At 43.9% G+C, this 20,466-nt stretch overlaps 1 protein-coding gene across 1 annotated transcript in view; it reads right to left on the bottom strand.

Annotated features, from left to right (window-relative positions):
* Window positions 1-19,479: 19,479 nt before the first annotated feature.
* The window catches only part of DTL (denticleless E3 ubiquitin protein ligase homolog), a 75,833-nt gene continuing 74,846 nt past the window's right edge, over window positions 19,480-20,466 (bottom strand). The window contains exons 17-18 of the transcript XR_009219850.1: window positions 20,129-20,296; window positions 19,480-19,675 (exon numbers count right to left, since the gene is read on the bottom strand). The gene's annotated coding sequence lies outside the window, so the exon portion shown is untranslated. The remainder of the gene's footprint in view (window positions 19,676-20,128; window positions 20,297-20,466) is intronic.

Below are 20,466 nucleotides of genomic sequence, written 5' to 3'. Positions count from 1 at the left end.
CCATGTGAATTCCACTCCTTCTCCCTCTTACTTACAGAAATCCTACTCAGTCGGCAAGGCCCAGCTCAGGCTTGTTTATTCACTTCTTCAGATATTAACTCATCCAATTTCCAGTTGGTCTGTCAGAACCCCACAGCTTCTGGGTTCAGGAACTTTCAAAATCTCCACCTAAGCCTTTTCTCATTGATACCTGTGCTATCTGATCAAGAAAGAGTCATTTCAGGACAGGGGCTTGCCTTGAAGTCTGACTTCCTGATGATTTTTGATTGGGGGCCAGTATTATATTCAGTCTGTGTACATGTGCTTCCTTTACTTCTGCTATTAGGGATTTCATTTACTGGAGGGGAAGCACCTGTAATCCCTGTTTGGAAAAATGTCTGCTTAACGGCAATTCTCCCGGATGTGACCCACTTGACAATAAAAGTTTCAATGGAATCAGGTCTGACTGTAGCCCAGTTCATGTGTAGATACAATCAGACCTTTGGCTAGCTAGTTGGAAATGACTGGGTTCTCCAGAGACCTTAATCCTCACCATACTTATTCTCCGATTTTATCAGTGCTTCCACCCCCTTTCATTTTCTACCAATTCAACATACCTCCTGGCATATTTTTCTTCTACATCCTGCCTGAAACCAATGGCATATCTTCTGGCATTCTTAGCATCCAAGCTCCCTGATTTTCCCATCACATCTTTTTTATAGATCATCAGCCTTGGATCAATCCAACCATCTCTTCTGCTTCTATGTCAGGCCTACTGAGCCCTTCATCACGGCCCAGGTGTTTGCTCCAACATGACCAGTAGGGATTAGAGGGGCCAAAGGACAAGGATTTAGCCCTGATGTCACTGGCGGGAATCAGTGGGACTGCAGGACCAAGGACTGGCCCCAGAGTAGCCAAGACACTGGTTACATACAGGGGGATTGAGCAAATATGTAATATATTGAGGATAATGAAAGCCAATTTTCTCAATGTTAGTGAAGGGAGTTACAAATATGGAAAAGGGAAGGCTAAAATAAACTCTGTGATGTTGGATTGGAATTGGAGGCATTGGGGAAAACTCTCGGTTTTTTAATAGATAGATAGATATGGAAATAGATATAGATGTGCATGCATGTATATACATATATATATTTCCTAGCTCTGTCCACTGAGAGGACAGGGGCCTAGAAGCAATTAATGACACCCCAGTAGCAATGTGCACACTGAGTACCCAGATCCTGGTTTATGAATATCACTTTCCACTAAAAGGAATCAAGTCTTCTTAGAGAAATTGCTGATTTCAGGCCAAGGGCAGGGAAGTATAAGATGCGCCTAGAGGGCTGGCCTCGTAGCTTAGCAGTTAAGTGCGCACGCTCCGCTGCTGGCGGCCTGGGTTTGGATCCCAGGCGCGCACCGACGCACCGCTTCTCCGGCCATGCTGAGGCCGCGTCCCACATACAGCAACTAGAAGGATGTGCAGCTATGACATACAACTATCTACTGGGGCTTAGAGGGTAAAAATCAATCAATAAATAAAATCTTTAAAAAAAAAAAAAAGATGCGCCTAGAGCCTGTTACCAAAAGTAACAAAGTGCTCAAAGAATGATGGAGACATACCAAAAGGACATAGGAGATAACTTGAAGGAATTCCTATTGGCCAAATGTGGGACAATTTGAAGATCAAAAAATTATAATAGTAATAGATTATATGTCCTTGAATAAAATAGGAATCTATGAGTGCATATAATTGACTTTTAACAAAAATTAACAATTTATGGGGCTTATAACATATGTAGAAATAATTAAATATATTATAACAATAGCACAAAAGCCAGAAAGGTGGTAAATATAAGTATACTATTGTATGTTTCTTACCTTACACATGAAGTGATATAATATTATACTATGATTTCAAGATATACCTGTGATAAGTTATGGATGCATATTATAATTTCTAGAGCAACTACTAAAATAAACAAACAAAACTCCATGACAAACAGCTAAAATGTCAATAGAGAAGATAAAATGGAACACTAAAAAACTTTTTTGCTTTATACAAAAGAAAGCAGAAAAGGAGGTAAAAAGGAACAGAGAAAAGATGGGATAAATTGAAAATAAATAGCAAGAGAGTGGACTTAAACCCAGCTGTATCAATAATTACACTAAATATAAATGGTCTATACCCTACAATTAAAAGGCAGGCTGGATAAATGGTCTAGGAAGGCCTCACTACAAAGGTGGAAATTGAGCAGATACTTGAAGGAGAAGAAGTAGCAAGACATGCAGATAACTAGGGTCAGAGTGTTCCTGACAAAGGGAAGAACACGTTCGAGACTGATACTGACTATTTCAAAAAGGAGAGCTGGTTAGTAGACACTGCTCAGAGGTGAGGCTGCCTGAATTCTCAGTGACTGAAACATCCAGAAATATTCCTAGGATATATTTTGGTAAGTTATCATGGCCTCAGAGCTTTGCAGGAATAGCCCTTAGAACATGACTAGTTTTGATTCTCAACTATGCCCTGTCTGAGCTCATTTGTTCTCTATAACTCTACCACAAGCCCCATTTGGAAAAGGTGCCCAGTCAAGCCTTCAAAATTTACGGTGATAATGATCACAGAGTCATGGAATTAGGAATTGGAAGATATCACTCTTTTTTCTTTTTTTTTAATTTTTATTTATTTATTTTTTCCCCCCCAAAGTCCCAGTAGATAGTTGTATGTCATAGCTGCACATCCTTCTAGTTGCTGTATGTGGGACGTGGCCTCAGCATGGCTGGAGAAGCGGTGTGTCGGTGCGTGCCTGGGATCCGAACCCGGGCCGCCAGCAGCAGAGCGCGCGCACTCAACCGCTAAGCCATGGGGCCGGCCCTGGAAGATATCTTAAAGGTAATCTTGCTCCAACTTCACACCTGTGGCATGGTTGACAGATAATGAGTCTAGAAATGGAATCCAATGGAAATGATTTCACACCTCCCAGGGCTGACTCTTCCTCTGAGGGAAGGCTCTATTAGAAAGTTCTTTCTTCTGTGGGGCACAAACCTGCCTCACTGTAGTTGAATTTTTTCTGCATCTAAGTGACCCTGATGAATGTCTTACCACACCTAGTAATTGAAAAACAAAGTGCAAGAGTTTCAACTTGACCATTTGTTTCTTGGCTTTCAACACCTTCACAGGGCCTGTCAAATGGTTTAGGTTTCAAAACTTAAACCCTTGGCCTTCACTAAACCTTGCCAATATCTTCTGTCAAGAGGCTTCCTGGACTGTTGAAGGGAAAGTAAACCAAATGGGCGTTTGTTTCTCATCAGTGAGAGCAAAGTGCTTGCAGAGGCCAGCTGATCTATTTTTGTCTGTGGATCGTGGATGATTGCCAAGAATGAGCAGAGGTGTTTGCCTGTGGTAAAGACCAGAGACAGGGCTTGGTGGAGATGGTTACTGATGCAGGAGAAGGAAGGTTCATGAACAGGATTCAGAACCTGGGAGCCTTGTTGAGGTGGTCTTAGCTCTACCATCTTCAATCTCAGACCTCTCAGTCTCCTCCTCACTTGCATTCTCTTATTTGTGGGCTCAGGATTGCTAAGGGATTCATTCCTTTCCTAACAAGAAGTAGATATCAAGCCTTAGTTGGGCCAGGTCTTGTAGTACCCTCGCCTTACTGTAAGATGCTCTGATTGCTGGTACCCTGAGTCCAAAGTGTCCCCTCCTCCATCCTCACTAACAGGGCTTGGCACTGCTTTGGCTGGATGCAAAAGGCTGGGGTGGGAGGACATAAACAGCCGAAGTTGTGCAGAATGTCAGAGGAGTCAAGTTAATCCGAGGGATTTGGGGACTGACTCAGATTCAAAGACTGAGTGTAGTCCAGAGAAACACCAACTCCACAGGCCCCAAAATGCCCCTAAATGGGGTTTCAGAGCCATGAATTTGGGACCAGGTGGAGCTGGGATTAAATGAAAGCAGTCTGGGAAAGCCAATGCAGGGTCCTGGGTTATTTCAGCATTTGCACCTTCTTTAACGGCCCTTGTGTATTGAACACACACTCATGAATGAGTGTGAATTCAGGGTGGCTTTTTTTTAAAAATAGAGATTTTTAAATACAGATTTTTAAAATATATGTTAAAATGTAGATTTCTGGGCCCTGCTCTTATAAATTTTGATTCAGTCTGAGGGAGACCCAGAAACCTGTCTTTTGAAAAGTCTCCCAGACTACTCATGTGTGTGTTTGCGAATCATTAGCTTGAAGGATTGGAGGTTGGGCAGACACCTGTGCTGAGTCTCCTGTCTATTGACATCCGGGCTTCCTGCCCTTGGCTGTGGTACTGTGCATGCCTTAACCCTTCTCTTGCCCACCTGGATGCCTCCCGTGACTTGATTACCTCCCTGCCCAGTCTTTTCAGTTCTCAGGGCTGCTGTGAGGAGTTAGTGAGCTAATGTTAAATAGTGCTTAGCATAGGGCCTGGTACCCAGTAATCACTCAGTGAAAGTCAGTTATTCTTATTATTGCTGATTAAAATTATATGACATGCTTGAATTGTATGATTCATTGGACCATGCAATTACATCCTTTGAAGATAGCGGAATTAGGTCAACCCCCTACCATCACTAATCCCTGGAATCTCTCCTCCTCCAGGAAGCTTCCTGTTTGGCTCCATTGGGTTCTCACCTGGCGCAAGTCTTTCTTGGGTTTGCTCTCTATTCTTTTGGCAGAATCTGGAGCAGGTGTAATTCTCTTTGTGTTTGTTTAGAAATGCTCTCCACTGGTTGAGAGGAGTTGGGCCTCCCACTCAGTGTTTCAGTGGTTTGTTTCCATTCCTTTGTGGTTGTGTTTATGATTATGGTGCAACTACTTGGAACTGAAATGCAGTTTCTTTGGAGACAGGGGTATTCTATAGACACAGTGTGAAATTCCTTGGACTGGGAGGGTCTCCAGAATGTAATACAATATCTCTACCGGTTCTAGAACTATCTAGAGTGCATAAGATTCTACTGTTATAACTAGAAGTAGGGTAAATGGAGGATTCACTCATTTGTTCATTTATTCAGCTAAAATTTATGAGCACTTTTAATGTGCCAGGCATTCTACTAATACTGGGAAGAAAAAGAGGGCCCCTACCATTCCAGCCCAGATCTTCATTGTCTCCTCTCTAGTCCATCGATTACAACACTGCCAGGTGAACCTTCACTCACTCATACTCACAGTTACTGACCACCTACTGTGTGCTGGGCTAAAAAGTTGGTAGGATACAGTTCCCACTCCCAGGAGCTCACAGTTTGGTAGGAAGGCAAGCTCAGAAACACATAACTATCCTTATTTCAAGTCCTATTTGGAATAAGTGAAATATGCTTATTCTCCCAAGGTCTTGGTACTAAAATAGAGCTATAATAGAAATGTGTGCAGAGTATGTGAGCATAAGAATTAAATTTACTTCAAGAGTCATTCATTAACAAGCATTTACTGAATACCTACCACATGCCTGGTGTTGTGCTTGGCAATCAAGAAAAACAGCCTCTGCTTCTATGGAATAGAGTTTAGAAGTGTGGGCTTCAGAGTAAGAGAAATCTGAGTTTGTATCCTGGCTCTATCACTTACTAGCTGAGTGACGTTGGGCTAGTTACCTACCCTTTCTGAACCTCACATCTCTCACCTATAAAATGGAGGCAACATATCTACACATACGATTATTGGGAAGGTTAAACAAGACTTGTTTTTTTTAAAGAGCTTTCAGTGTAGTCGCCCTTCATTCTAATCTACTTCCTTGTATAAGAGTGAGTTAGTGCCTGACTGTTGCCCTAGACTGTGAGCTTCCCAAGGGTGGTGACTGAGTTGTATTCAGTTTTATATCTACTGTGATTGCTGCCTGTTGTATTGACTGTCCCCAGCTCACGTCTGGTTTAGAGTCCCTCACAGCTGCTGTTCCTCCTCCCATGCTGTGGGCAGCATCCATTGTCCAGGGACCTCTGGCTAGGCTGAGTGATTCTCATCACAGAGGAATGACAGAAATACCTGGGATATGGAGCAGGAAGCTTGTGCCTACTCTCCTGCAGGTTCCTGATGTACTCCTTCAATTTTAACTTCCACCCACACCCAGGTTCTTGAATCCAGCCTGGCTCTGACCTCCTCTTGCTGTCCATGTTGCACTGCCGTGTCTGCCTGCTGCTGACTTCCTGCCTGATCTGATTCTCCACATCCAAGCTCACTGGCTCTCTGGGCCTCACTGATACAGCACTGTCTGCCTCAGAAACCTGTGGTCACACAGGAGCAACCCCAACTGGTCTCTAGCTCTCTCACCCTGACCCAATGCCCTAGTAGACACTTTGCTATCAGCTTTTCTGCCCCAGTTGGACTTCTGTTTCACCCTAACCTACTCAACAAACACGCAATGAGTTCTTAAAGTGTGTCAGGGAACATATGGATGAATGACATGGCCCTTCCCTGAACGACATCTATGACTGCCCCTCTCTTCAACATCCTCAGGCTAAAAATGGAAAAGGATTCTCCAGCCTCTACAATGAGGTTTTCTTGCCCATTTTGATGAGCGGACAGCAAGGTGCCTTCTGGCGGGGCCCTACAGCCACCCCTCTTTACCTGGCCTGCAAGAATTGCCCAGGGCAGGAAGCAGTGAATTGGTAACAGTTATTGTGTACTTCCCATGTTCCAGGTCCTGGGGATACAACAGAGAATATGATATACTTTCTGCGCTCGCAGAGCTGGGAGTTTGTGGCAGGCAGAATAATGGCCCCCAAAGACGTCCATGTCCTGATCCTTGGATGCTGTGAATATACTACACTACATGGCATAGAGAATTAAGGTTGCAGACGGAATTAAGGTTGCTAATTAAGTGACTTTAAAATAGGGAGAGTATCCTGGGTTTCCAGATGGGCCCAATGTAATCACAAGATCCTTAAATGTGGAAGAGGGAGGCAGAAGAGTCAGTGTCAGAGTGATGTTGATATAAGAAAGACTCAACCAGCCATTGCTGGCTTTGAAGATGGAAGAGGCCACGAGCCAAGGAATGCAGGGAGCCTTTAGAAGCTGGAAAAGGCGAGAAAACAGATTCTCCTTAAAGCCTCCAGAAGGAACATACCCCTGTCAACACCTTGATTTTAGCCCAGTGAAACCCATTTCAGACTTCTGACCTCCAGAACTGTAAGAAAATAAATTTGTGTTGTTTTCAGCCACTAAGTTTGTGCAGCAACAGGGAACTAATCCAGAGTTTAACTGGGAAGATGGGAATTAAAGACAGATTACAGTTCCATGTGATGAGTGCAATGATAGGAGAAGTAGCAAATGCTGGGGGAGCACACAGAAGGGCCCCCTCCTGGTCTTAGTGGGCACAATGGGGGGAGTCAGACAGTGCTTCCTGGAGGAAGAGGACTGGGCACCCGCACGAGAGGGAAGGAGCCAGACAAGAATCTGCTGTAACCACATGAGGGGAACAGTGACCCAGTCCAGTGAAGAGGTGTGGGAGGGTCTGGGCTATGAGAGTGAAGGAGGCATACGGAGGGCTACTCTGGGCTGGCCCCCTGCTACAGTTCCTCGTTTTTTGAGAGAAATTTGGCTAGAGTTTTCAAAATGTAAAAAGTGGATGAATAAGTTGTGGTGTATTCATTCAATGGATTATTATATCTCAATTAAAAAGTAAATAAAAATATTATTTTCACAGAAAAAAATATAAAAGGCACAAACCCCTTGACCCAACAATTTTCACTGCTAGGAACTTATCCTGCACCTGTGCCCTCACAGGATTCCAAAGATGAATGTACAAGGAGGCTCTCTGCTGAACTGTTTCTAATGGTTAAAAACTGGAAAGAACTCATGTGTCCACAGATGGGTGATTCACTACATTTGAGGTGTCCATGGTGTGACATTCCATGAAACATAAAAGCAAAAAGGCAGATCCATTTGGCCTAACAAGTAGAGTGACCAGAAGCTTTATCCAAACCAGGATACCTTTGAGAGTGGAAAAGGATTCTACTGACAACTATACTGGGACAGAAGGTGTGAACGAGGACTGTTCCAGGCAAACTGGGACATATGATCATACTACTGATAAAGAATAACCTTCAAGGAAGATTTTTAGGTGAAAAAATCAAGATGTATAACAATATGCATAGCATGATTCCATTTGTGTGTGTTTTTAAGACAGGATACAGTCTCATAGCTACATGTGCATAAGTGCTTTTTTATAAAAATGTACAAGGAGTTGCTTACCACGGTCACATCTGGGGAGAAGAAAAACTTCACTCTAGGTACTTATATTCATTTTATACTCTACACTGGGTACTTAAATTAACTCTTATAATAAAAATACAAAGTTGACTGGGTACATATATTACTTTCATAATAAAAATGCAAATTCAAATAGTCATGGAAAGCCAAATACATTTTAATTAGGAGTTTATTCCCAATCTTCCTCTGGTTCTTAGGTCAGCTCCCTTACGAGTTTCCTCCCTCACGTCAGTCCAGGCCTCACTTTCTCACACACTACTAAGTCTGAATCTCAACGGCTGCAACAGGAGGTGATAGGAAAACAAAATACAGTCATGCGTCACTCAACAATGGGGATACACGTTCTGAGAAATGTGTTGTTAGGTGATTTTGTCGTTGTGTAAACATCGTAGAGTGTACTTACACAAACCTAGATGGTATAGCCTACTACACACCTAGGATATATGGTACTAACCTTATGGGACCTCTATCCTATATGCGTCCGTCGTTGACCGAAACATCATTCTGTGGCACATGAATGTATAGTAAATAAACAAACACATCAATATCACATATGATAAAAATCCCTCTAGGTTTCCAATTGGGACAATTATAAAAGTAGAGGCTAAGTTTTCCAGAGAAGGGCCTCTTTAAAGCTGCAGACTCTCCACTCAGGTCGGAGGGAACAGGTGCCCATTTATAGAAAATATTATTCCTGTATATTTTAAAACTTATTGCAGGGTAGTAAATTCTTCCTCCCACTTTTTTCCTTCTGCACTGAAAAAGGAGCCCATTTTAAAGCTTTCCTCCTTTAGATGATAAGTTTCTTCCAAGAAGGGAAGGGTTGAATTTTAGGTCATTTGTCCACCCACTTCCTGAGAAAAGGTCACTTCTTCAGTCCTTATTATGGACCCCGCCTGAAAGCTAGGGGGAAGGACTGTTCTTGGTTTGGTGGTTTGGTCAAATAGCCTTAGAAGGGTCAAGTTTGTCTGAAGATCTGTTGATTTCCATGAATTTTTGTTACCCTAGAAATTCTCTCTCAAGGAAAAGGAGCGACCAAAACAAGCAGTTCAAAAGATTGAGAGGGAGGAGGTAGTTTGACTGTTTCCCTGAATAACTTTTTAGTAGCAAGAATCATTGACAGATTCATTCTGTTTCTGCTCTTTCCCTATCCCTCAGGACCACTTAACTTTTCTGGCCTCAGAGAGCTTTCCTTCACAGTGAAGGGGTGGGAGGTGGGGGAATAATAACACTTGTAAGTGGCTGAACTAGGTTTTGACCTAGTCTGTCTGCCTCAAAAGGCTGTGAGATCTCCACACATCTGGCGCCTCCCCCTCAACCCCTCTTCTCCTTATGGGAATTAAGCACCCGCTTCAGGCAGGGCTCCTCTCAGCTCTAAACGCCCCTGCTCCTTTCACCTTCCAGATTGGTCTCTAGTCACATCCCACCCCCATCCTTCCTACCCCTACTCCCTGTTCAAATACCACCCATATTTTCAGGGTAACCTTCCAGTCCTCTCACTTTCATGAAGATTTCCCTGAGCACTGATGTTATGCTAAAAATATACTGGATTAAAAAATTCTTTAGAGGGGCTGGCCCCGTGGCTTGGCAGTTAAGTGCGTGTGCTCTGCTACTGGCAGCCCGGGTTCGGATCCCGGGTGCGCACGGACGCACCGACTGTCCGGCCATGCTGAGGCCGCGTCCCACATACAGCAACTAGCAGGATGTGCAACTACGACACACAACTATCTACTGGGGCTTTGGGGAGAAAAAGGGAAAAAAAGGAGGAAGATTGGCAACAGATGTTAGCTCAGGGCCTGTCTTCCTCAGCAAAAAGAGGAGGATTGGCATGGATGTTAGCTCAGGGCTGATCTTCCTCACACAAAAAAAAAATTCTTTAGAAACAATGTGCAAAAGATTGTTATTATCATTGATAATAAAATCATTGACTTTAGCTGTGGGGCACATTCAAGCCTCAGGCTTAGCCCAGTGGCAGCCTGTGGTGGAAGCACTGCATTCTCCAGGCTGCTTTTCCAAACTGTGACCTAGTTCCAAACTGGGACCTAGAGCAGCAGGTGGCTACTGATGGCCTGAAGGGCCAAGGAGCTCTCCAGCTCAGGGTGAAAGCTAAGCCAGCCAGAACCAGCCTGATGGCAGGAGGTACAGGGAGAAAACAGGTTGTAGTTTGCACATCAAATCCCAAACTGTTTTGCCTCAAATACAAAGGAGTCACTTTCTAAGGGGAAGTCAGTTCTTCCAGCTGCTTACCTGATGCCACCAAAACAACTCTTGTTCACTCTCTCGGAGTACGGCAGGGTATAGTGTGGTCTTAGGACAGAACGTGGGCATTCGTTCCACCAGCTCCTCTGACCAGGGCATTCTGGCCATGACTGCTCAGACCCAGGGGTTCCCATTTCCAGCTGTGTTAGTAGGATAATCTGGGCTTGAGTCAGAGAATCATAAAATGTTAAGAGGTAGGGAAGGGAATCAAGGAAAAATCTAACACCCTCTGATAAGGTATATGAGGCCCAGAAAGATTTAAGAAGTGGTTCCCAAATGTCAATCCTGATATCCGTCAGTCTTCTGAAAAATGAGGAAAATAAGGACAAAGTAGTGAGTTTAAAAAATAAGCTATATTTATTTAATTTAAAAGACATGCCCTTTATTCTGATATTATAGTCTTTCCTTGTTTTTAATGTTAAAATGCCTTTTACGAAATGATTTTGATGCTCAGATGATTTTTGATGGTAGGTGATTTTAACGCTCTTAAAAAGAAAGCTCTTAAAAAAATATAGGTACTTGAAATTCCAGTGTTTGGATACCATGGGGTTAGGTTACTCACCAATGGCTGAGTACATCTAGTGAGGGGCAGAAATGAGTTTGAATTTCTATTACTCATTGTTTTCTTCTAAGTCACAGAGACACTTATGTATGACTTGGGGTAAATGATTTTATATCCTGAGCTTCAGATTTTGCATCTGTAAAATGAGGGATAATAAAATCTGCCCTGCGTCGCAAAGTAATCATGAAGCTAAAAGGAGATACTGGAGAAGAAAAAACTTCGAGAAGTAAAATTTTCGCACTGAACAAGGGCTTGGTGTGATTATTATGTCAGTCAATCGATTCTTGAGGCTCCAGCTGTGTGAATTATTTGCTTTGAAGACGATATTAGTTTTCTAGGGCGGCTGGAACAAAGTACCACAAACCAGTGGCTTAAAACAACAGAAATTTATTCTCTCACAGTTCTGGAGGATACAAGTCTGAAATCAAGGCGTTGGCAGTTGTCATGCTCTCTCCGAAGCCTCTAGATGATCCTTCCTTGCCTCTTCCAGTTTCTGGTGGCCCCAGGTGTTCCTTGGTTTCTGACAGCATAACTCCTGTCTCTGCTTCCATTTCCCACAGCTGTCTTCACTCTGTGTGTCTCTGTCTTTTCACTTGGTGTTCTTTTTATAGGGAATCCAGTCATATTGGATTAGGAGCCCACCCTACTCCAGTATAACCCCACCTTAGCTTGATTTCATCTGCAAAGACCCTATTTCCAAATAAGGTCACGCTCTGAGATACTGAGGATTAGGACTTCAATATATCTTTTTTGAGGGGGACACATTTCAACACATAACAAAGACCATCAAGGTAAATTTCAAGTTGCATTTTAAGTGGCACCAGCTGCCCTGACTTTAAGGAATGCAAATTTCATTCTCCCCACCCTTCCAAGAAGAAACACGGAGAGGCAGAAACAAAGGAGAGTGGGGGGAGAGTTTTGGAGGAAAATTAAAGCAGCTGGTTAATCAACAAAAAGAATCCTTGGCTCCTGAGAGGTGGAGCACAGAGAGCGGCAGCAACCAAAGCTTGAAAGCAAATTCCAGGCTGTGCTCACTCCTTGGAGAGCTCTTAGCTGGAGTGTGGCTCCCCCAGAGCAATCTGCACCGCCAGGGAAAGGTGAAGGAACCACAGCTTCTTGAGTCAACACGCCTGGGCCTGGAGCAATATTTATTCATGGAGGGTCTGAGCTGGGTTCTGCTCTGCCTGGAGCTGACACACCAGTGGCAGGGGCATTGCTGTGCAGTCAGGCGTCCCCAGGCCCTGGGGCCAGTTGAATCAACACCAGCTCTCTTCTTTTCTAACTGCAGGCCTCCGTTTCCTTCCCAGAGAGCTTTTTTACTTTTCATCCTGACTCAAAGGTCAAAGGCAGCTGTGTTCCATTCCCCCAAGGACAAGGAAGGATATGGTCACTGCTCAGATCTTGGGAAGAATCCACTCTCCATGAAGTTTATGGACTCTTAAACACATTACTTGTGGAAGACAGGGCTGCATTATGGCTTTCACCAGCCCTTGGCACTTAGGCCTTTGTGGGCCCCTTCTTCCATAAAATAATATTAAAAATTATATTTTATATAAGTAGTATAAAGATAAGTATAATCCAGACTGGATTCATTACTATATATCCAATATTATTACATTTCTTTCCTGGTTTTAAAAGAAGTTAAAATATTTTTGTTGGTCCCTAAAATAGCATGGGCTCTCAGCACTGCACCTACTGTGCCTATGGATAAGTTGGCCCTGGAGAAAGGCTATGCTATTTTTAAGCATGTGGGTGTGGGGTACAGTGAGAGGTGTATGTGAATGTGTGAGTGTGTATTAGATCTAGGAGATGATTTAAAATCAATCCAGTCTGGACACAGGAGTATGACCAAGATGACCTTCTGAGACCCAGGTAAGCTGAAGGAATAAAGTTTAAGGTATCACACCCTTTCTCTTTACAGTTAGATGCTCCCTTTCCTCCTATAGACACAGATATATATCCAAATGGAAACTGCATCTACCTTGTCAATGGTTCCCTGATATCCAACTTCAGTATCTGGATACCTTGCCCCACTTTAGGACAAAAATGTGGAGGAGGATGTGCAAACATGAGGAGAAAAAGCCAGGAGGAATTACCTGGGCCACTAGTCTAAATAGGGCCCAGGTTGGCCCTATTATTGCATGTCAACACAAATCCTTCCTTGCTGGGGGTCCCAAAATCCATTTATCACTGGGACCAGAACTATTCAGGTTTGAGCACAAAATATTTAACCTTCCATCTAACCTAGCACTCACCAACCTTCTCCTCCATCAGGGAAAGTTGTACCAATTTTACTGAGTCTAGGAAGCATTTATTGAGTCATTAGACTCACCTGGGAGTTGTTAAACTTTTTCTGTAAAGGGCCAGGTAGTATATATTTTAGGCTTTGCAGGCCTTATGGTCTTTGTTGCAACTACTTAATTCTGTTGTTGTTGTGCAAAAGCAGCCACGGATAATATGTAAATAAATGAGCATGGCTGTGTTCCAATAAAACTTTATTTACAAAAACAGATGGAGGGACAGATTTGACTTGTGCGTTGTAGTTTGACAAACCCTGGACTACTCTACCTTTTACTTCCTGACCACATCCTGTTCCTTCTTTCCAGAACATTTCTTGAGTGTCTATTATGTGCTATGTGCTGTGTTAAGGACATTATTAGGCTGTGTAATATTTAAGTTCTCCTGTTTTTATTTCTTGTTTCTTCAATGATCTCAAAGGCTCTGTTTTCTTCTGTATCCTCCATGAGGCCTAACACAGTATTGAGCTGAGCATATTTTGGTTTCTTATGATATTTATTTCGTGCATTCTTTTGGTCTTGAAATCAATGGGGCGGACATTAGTTAAATTCACTAAAATCCACCCATTTGTATTTGGTGTTCAATCATCTTTCCTTTCAGGCCTCCTCATGGAGCTACCTTCAGATCTTGCCTGCAAGGCCCATCCTACAGGGCTTTGCTGGCAATTAACTATACTCATCATTCATGAGTATTTGTCAGTCAAATATTTGTCAGTCAACAAATATTTATTGAGCACCTACCAACATACTCTAGACTATGCTGGTAAATGTGAAAATTTCAAAAAAAGTAAAAGGTGCAAGCCCTACTCTAAGTGTCTATAAACTGTGGTAGACATTGGTGGCCCCCCAAAAACCACACCTCCCTTCAAAACGACCCTTCTGAAGTCCTTTCCCCACATTGACTCTGGGGTTGGTTGTGTGACTTCCTTAGCCAATGAGATATTAACAAACATGAAGCAAGTAAATAAGTGTTTGCACATTGAGGCTCTACTTCTTGAAATGCTTCCTTTTGGAACTCAGCTGCTGTGCTATAAGGAAGGAGAACCTGCTGGAGAGGAGGCCATGTGTAGAGGCCCTGGAGAATGAGACACCATGTGGAGAGAAAGGCCAGCCAGCCCCTAGCTGTTCTAGTCTCCTCAGTTGAGGTATCAGACATGTGAATGAAGCCCACTTGGATCCTCCCATCACAGTTGAGCCTCTAGATGACTCCAGCTGCATGAGAGACATCAAGCCAACCAGCAGAAGAACCACCCAACTAATCCCAGCCCGTATTGCAGAGTTGTGAGTAAATAAATAGTCATTTTAAGTCACTGAATTTTGTGGTGGTTTGTAATCAACAGTAGATAATTGATACACATGCTAATTAAGAAAAGGGCACATACCCACACAGAAGAAGCCAACCAATAAGCCACACAAGGCCATACGTGCTGGATCAAAGCCTTGTACCAGCAATACAAAGCCCAAAGATGAGGGCAGGCCAGGCTGGAACAAAACAACTGAGGAAGTGCTCTGGGCCTGAATGACAGATAGGATTTGAATATGTGGAAAAGAGCAACCTAAGCAAAGGAACAGCAGGAGCAAAGGCTCATCTCTCTCAGCATCCCTTAGGACTGACTCTAATGATGGGCTCCCAGGAACAGTGACGTAAGGAGGCATTTTAGTATGCAGCTGAGGCACCCTCTCATTTCTCTCAGAACACACACATAGGTGGCAACCTACTGCACTTACTCATAAAGCCAGCCCTGATAAAAATAATCTATTATCATTTTAGAAAACTCCTAGGGCTAAATCCCCAGGACCCTAACTGGGGCTTCTCTCTTAGGAAGAGTAGCCAGGAACAGTTAGATTTATACCTTCTACTTTAAAAAATGGCCAAATTCTAGGTCTCAGGGTCCTATTATTACCTATCCTGGTCCGTCTTGTTTACTACCATGATTTGGTTTCCTGTTGTTTATCTTTGCACTACCTAATCTTTGGAGGCTAATTACTTCTCTACCATCTGACTTTTTCGTTCCCTAATGGCAACTCCCTCGACTGAGATCCAGAGCTGGACAATTATTGTATTGTATTGTATTGTAGTTGACTGTTCACTTCTCTGCAAACCCCACTAGAGCACGAGATCCTCAAAGGCAAAGATTTCTTCTGTTCAACATTGTGTTTCCAGGGGCCGGCCTGGTGGCACAAGCGAAGTGCACGCGCTCCGCTGCGGTGGCCCGGGGTTCACAGGTTTGGATCCCGGGCGTGCACTGATGCACCACTTGTCAGGCCATGCTGTGGCGGTGTCCCAGATAAAGCAGAGGAAGACAGGCACAGATGTTAGCCCAGGGCCAATCTTCCTCAGCAAAAAAAAAAAAAAAAAAGAGGATCAGCATCGGATGTTAGCTCAGGGCTGATCTCCCTCACACACACACACAAAAAAACATTGTGTTTCCAATGCTTACATAGTGGCTGACATATAGTAAGTGTTCAATAAATGTGTAATGAAGTAATGACAAACCAGGAAATATGACAACCACAAAACCAGGCAAATTGGAATGGAAGGCACATGGGGCATAAAACATCTTTAACATTTATTGGCACATCTATTCCAGATTCTGCGCTAAGTACTTTATGAACCTTTTGTTTGCTCTTTTTGTGTTGGGCAAGTCTTAGTTACATCTGGAGAGGTTAAATTATTTATCCACAAAGCCAGAATTCAATTAGGCCCCTCTGTTCCCAAGTCCATGCTGCACTTTCCAGCTCTCCTCCTGGATACTGACTACTACCCAATTGCTCCTATTTGACGGTTTACCAGATAGGGGCAAATGGAGGGGAGACTGACAAGGGGTCTCCCTTAGAGAATTTTTGCTTGTGCCTCAGGAAAGAACTTACCCCTGAGCTTGTGCTGGGGAGGATTAGGTGCAGAGAGAAGAGGCCCTCAGTTTTTGTAGACCTTTCCATGGGCACAGGGAGGAAGGACTTGGTACCGAGCCTGTGGTGGGAATAAGAAGAACGAGCCCCTCCCAGGCTCATGGCCCTTACTGTTCTCTGGAAGGACTGACAGGCAGGAGAAGGCAGCCAGACTTGCCTATTCATAGGGTGGGGCATTACCACTTGATCATATTTCTCCAAAGTTTCATGATTAAGATCAGGAGCTAGGGGTGGGGCAGGGACTTGGCATTGGGGATGAGGTAGATGAGGGAAATTTGGGCTCTTGAAGGGCAGGGTGGAGCTGAGGTGACTCAGGGGGCAGGACCCAGTGTGGGGCAGCCTTTGGCAGGCAGGGGCAGATCTGAGGAAAGTGTCTAACGGCATATCTGTGCCTGCGGCTTTGCAGGCACCATTTGGCAGCTGCAGTGCAGTAAGGTAAACAGTGGCTTGGTCTCCGATATCCTAGGCTCAAATCTTAGCATGGCCATTTACTATCTCGATGGCACTGCCAAAATCATTTAACTTTTTGGAGCTTGCGTTCCCCATTTTGTAGTATGGGCCAAAAAACTGGGTTGGGGTGACGAATAAATGAGAAAGCATGTTGAACATCAGTTCCCCTCCACCTCCCTGTCCTGCTGGACCTTGATATTAGCCAGATCCTTAAAGGTGAGTTGTGTCAAGCAGGGCCACACTTTGACTTTCATGGACCCATTTGCCATCCTGGGTTGCTTCCTCCATAACAAGATATTAAAAGTTCCATTTCATGACTGCACTGGTATAAAGATGAATATAATCCAAGCTGGATTTATTGTCATATATTCATTACTATATTCATTTTTCTTCTGATTCTAAAGCAAATTAAAATTAAAATATTTTTGTGGGTCCCTAAAAGAGCATGAGTCCCTGGCACTGTGCCAATGGATAGGTCAGCTCTGGTGTCATACCATGAGCCATTCCTGCAGGCTGGGGTTTCTTCCTTCTTCCTAAATTTTTGAGTCCCATTGAAATCAAGCTGACTCAGGAGCATGAACTCACAACTGAAGAGACATTTTTCCCCTAAGATGTTTATTGGGTCAGTGAGAGTGCATTACACACGGCTAAGGTGTTCCTGTGGTGGTCTTGGTGTAGCTGCATTTCAGGATGTGGCTATTTTGGAGTGGAGGCAGAGTAGCATGAAAGCCTAAATTATCAAGTCCCTGAAACTTATTGCTTCATCCAACAAATATTTTTTTGAGTATCTACTACATGCCTAGCCCTGTTATAAAAACTGGAGATACAGGGCAATGAACAAAAAAGACAAAGTCCCTGTTCTCATGCAGCTTACCTCCTAGTGAGGGAAATACACAAGAAACCAAAAAATTTTGTCAGGTGGTTAAGTGCTAAGCAAGGTGGGTAGGGAGAGTGGGTGGTGATAAGGTGGGACTGGAGTTTGCTATCACATGTAAGATGGTCAGGAAACATGTCTTGATCAAAGGAGATGATGGAGCAGAGCCCCAAAGGAAGTGAGGGATGTGGCCATCTGGGGAAATAGCATTCCAGGCAGCAGGAAAGGCAAGTACAAAGACCCCGTGGCAGGGGCATCCTCAGCATGCCTGAGGAACAGCATGGAGGCCAGAGGCTGGAGCAGGGAGAGAGAGAGGCAGAGTAGCAGGAGACGAGGTCAGACAGGTGGCACAGGGCCAGATCATGTAGGGCTTTGTAGGCTGTTGTAAAGATTTTAGCTTGTAGTATGAGTGTGATGAGAAACCACTAGAAGAACTTGTTAGAGGAGTGACATGATCTGATTTAGCTCTTAACAGGGTCACTTTGGCTGCCTGCAGGGAACAGAAGGGAGGGGGCAAGCGCAGAAGCAGGGAGACCAGTTAGGAGGCTATATTGTGCTCCAGGTGAGAGTTTATAGGGATTTGGACCAGAGGGTTAGCAGTAGTGGTACTGGGAAGTGGTCAAATTGTGGATATGAAGGTAGAGCCAACAAGATTTGCCGGTATATTAGATGTCTGGGAAACCAAAGAGGAGTCAAGGAAAACTAGGTTTTAGATGGGACAACTGGAAGCAAGGAATTGACATTTACTGAAATGGGTAAAGGGGACAGGTTTAGGGAGGACTATGAGTATGGTTTTGAATGAGTTAATTTTGAGATGCTTCTTAGATAGAGAAGTCCCAAATTGAAGCACTGATTAGGGCTTTGTAGCCCCACATTGACCAGTCTGGATGTGGGTTGCCCCCGGCAAGGGGATGTAGAAATGAGCCAAGGAAGCTCCCTTCAGCTGACAGCATTGCCCAGAGAGGGACACAGCTGTGAGCCATCGATAGGCAATACTCCTGGATGCTGAGGGAATGCGTGTCTTAGTCCTGAAAGGGCAGACCTGAATGGCGCATCATAGTATTCACCACAAACCACCTCTTATGCTGTTCAAATCCACTCCATCTGGAAACAGCTTCTTCAGGATTCTGGTTGGTCTGTTTCCTTGGGAAACTTATGGATGAGATGAACTAGCTACCCCTCCCACTGTCCCCACTACTGCAACTAGTCTGGAGGCCACAACCAATACTCATCATCTCCCTCTTGTACTACCCATTCTAGAGTCCTCTCATCTTTGGCTGGCACCTCCGTCGTTCCAAGTGGCTTACTTGGTGGTGTGACCCAGACCCTCATCCCCAAGGGATCCGAGCTGTGGCTCACCATGCCCTTCTCAGCTCAGGGCTGCTGCACTTTTCCATTTACCTTTATAATCAAGAAAGGGAAGATCAGGAGACGTCCTAGTGGATTACATGAGTGCCAAAGATATTCTTCCCTGACCCCACAGCATAACACAGCCTATCATATCCTGATGATCAGGGTCAATCACCTCGGCCAGTGTGGTGAATCTTTCCTTGTCTGCTGATCCCTTGGCATGTAGAGCCTGAAGTGACTAGGCAGCAGCCATGGCTTAAAACTTACTGCAACTCCTATACCTCCTCCTGATAGAAGCATTCTTCCTTTGGGAACCAGGGCCTCTAGAGCCACAAAGCCTAAAGTTGCAGGGACTGGAAGCACAAGGAGGTCACTGGAGGGACAGTGAGTGAGTCCACCTCTTGGTTCCTAGACCTATATTTTCTGCCTATTGGAGACACAGTACCATATGATGGTTGTTGATTAGCATGAGTCCACATCCTAGAGGACAACACCCCAACCTTGCAGGATATCAATTCCAAGTTGGTGTCTCAACTGCATCTTTACGCAGCCACTTCACCATTCTATCAGGCCAGCAGCTTCTGGGTATGAGATAGGACTAGGGGATACCATGGTCATGTGCCCACTCCCATACCTCCTTTGCTGAAAAGTGAGGCCCATGGTCCAAGGCAAGGTTATGCTCGATCCCATGTCAATGGATCTAATGCTCTGTAAGTCTCTGGATTGTGGTGTTGGCCAAGGCTCTACTGGCAGGAAAGAAAATCCAAATCTGGAATATCAACCAGGAATATGTTGTTTTTAAGTTAAATCTATATTTGATAATTGCAAATGCACATGCAGTTGTAAAAATTAAAACAGAGATCCCATGTATTCCTTTATCCAGTTTCTCTCAAGGGTACATCTTGCAAAACTATACTACAATGTCACAACCAGCATACGGACAGTGATACAATTCAGATTGCCCCAATTTTACTTGTACTCGTGTGTGTGTGCTTATGTCTACACAATTTTATCACATGTGTAGGTTTGTGTATTTACCACACAGTCAAGATACAGAACAGATCCATCCCCACAAGGATCCCTATGTTGGCTTTTGATAACCACACTTGCCTCTCCCTCCCTTCCCCCAACTCTAAACCCTGACAACCACTAATCTGTTTCACATTTCTAAAATTTTGTCATTTCAAAATTGTTTTATAAATGGAATCATACAGTACACAACCTTTTGGAATTGGCTTTTTTCACTCAGCATAATTCCCTGAAGATTCATCCAGGTCGCGTTCCTCAATAGTTCCTTCCTTTCTGTTGCCGAGTATTCAGTATTAATGTACCACAGTTTGTTTACCCATTCACTCATTGAAGGACATCTGGGCTGTTTCCAGTTTTTTGGCTGTAATCAATAAAGCTTCTATGAACATTTGCGTACAGGTTTCTGTGTGAACATAAGTCTTAATTTCTATGGGATAAATGCCCAAGACTGCAATTGCTGGGTCATACAGTAATTGTATGTTTAGTTTTATAAAAAACTGTCAAACTGTTTTCCAGTGCGGCCGCACCATT

The sequence above is a fragment of the Diceros bicornis genome, chromosome 4 (assembly GCF_020826845.1).
Source record: "Diceros bicornis minor isolate mBicDic1 chromosome 4, mDicBic1.mat.cur, whole genome shotgun sequence".
NCBI classification, from domain to species: domain Eukaryota; kingdom Metazoa; phylum Chordata; class Mammalia; order Perissodactyla; family Rhinocerotidae; genus Diceros; species Diceros bicornis.
Note: the sequence above shows the minus strand (reverse complement) of the source record. Positions and strands in the feature narration are given on the sequence as shown.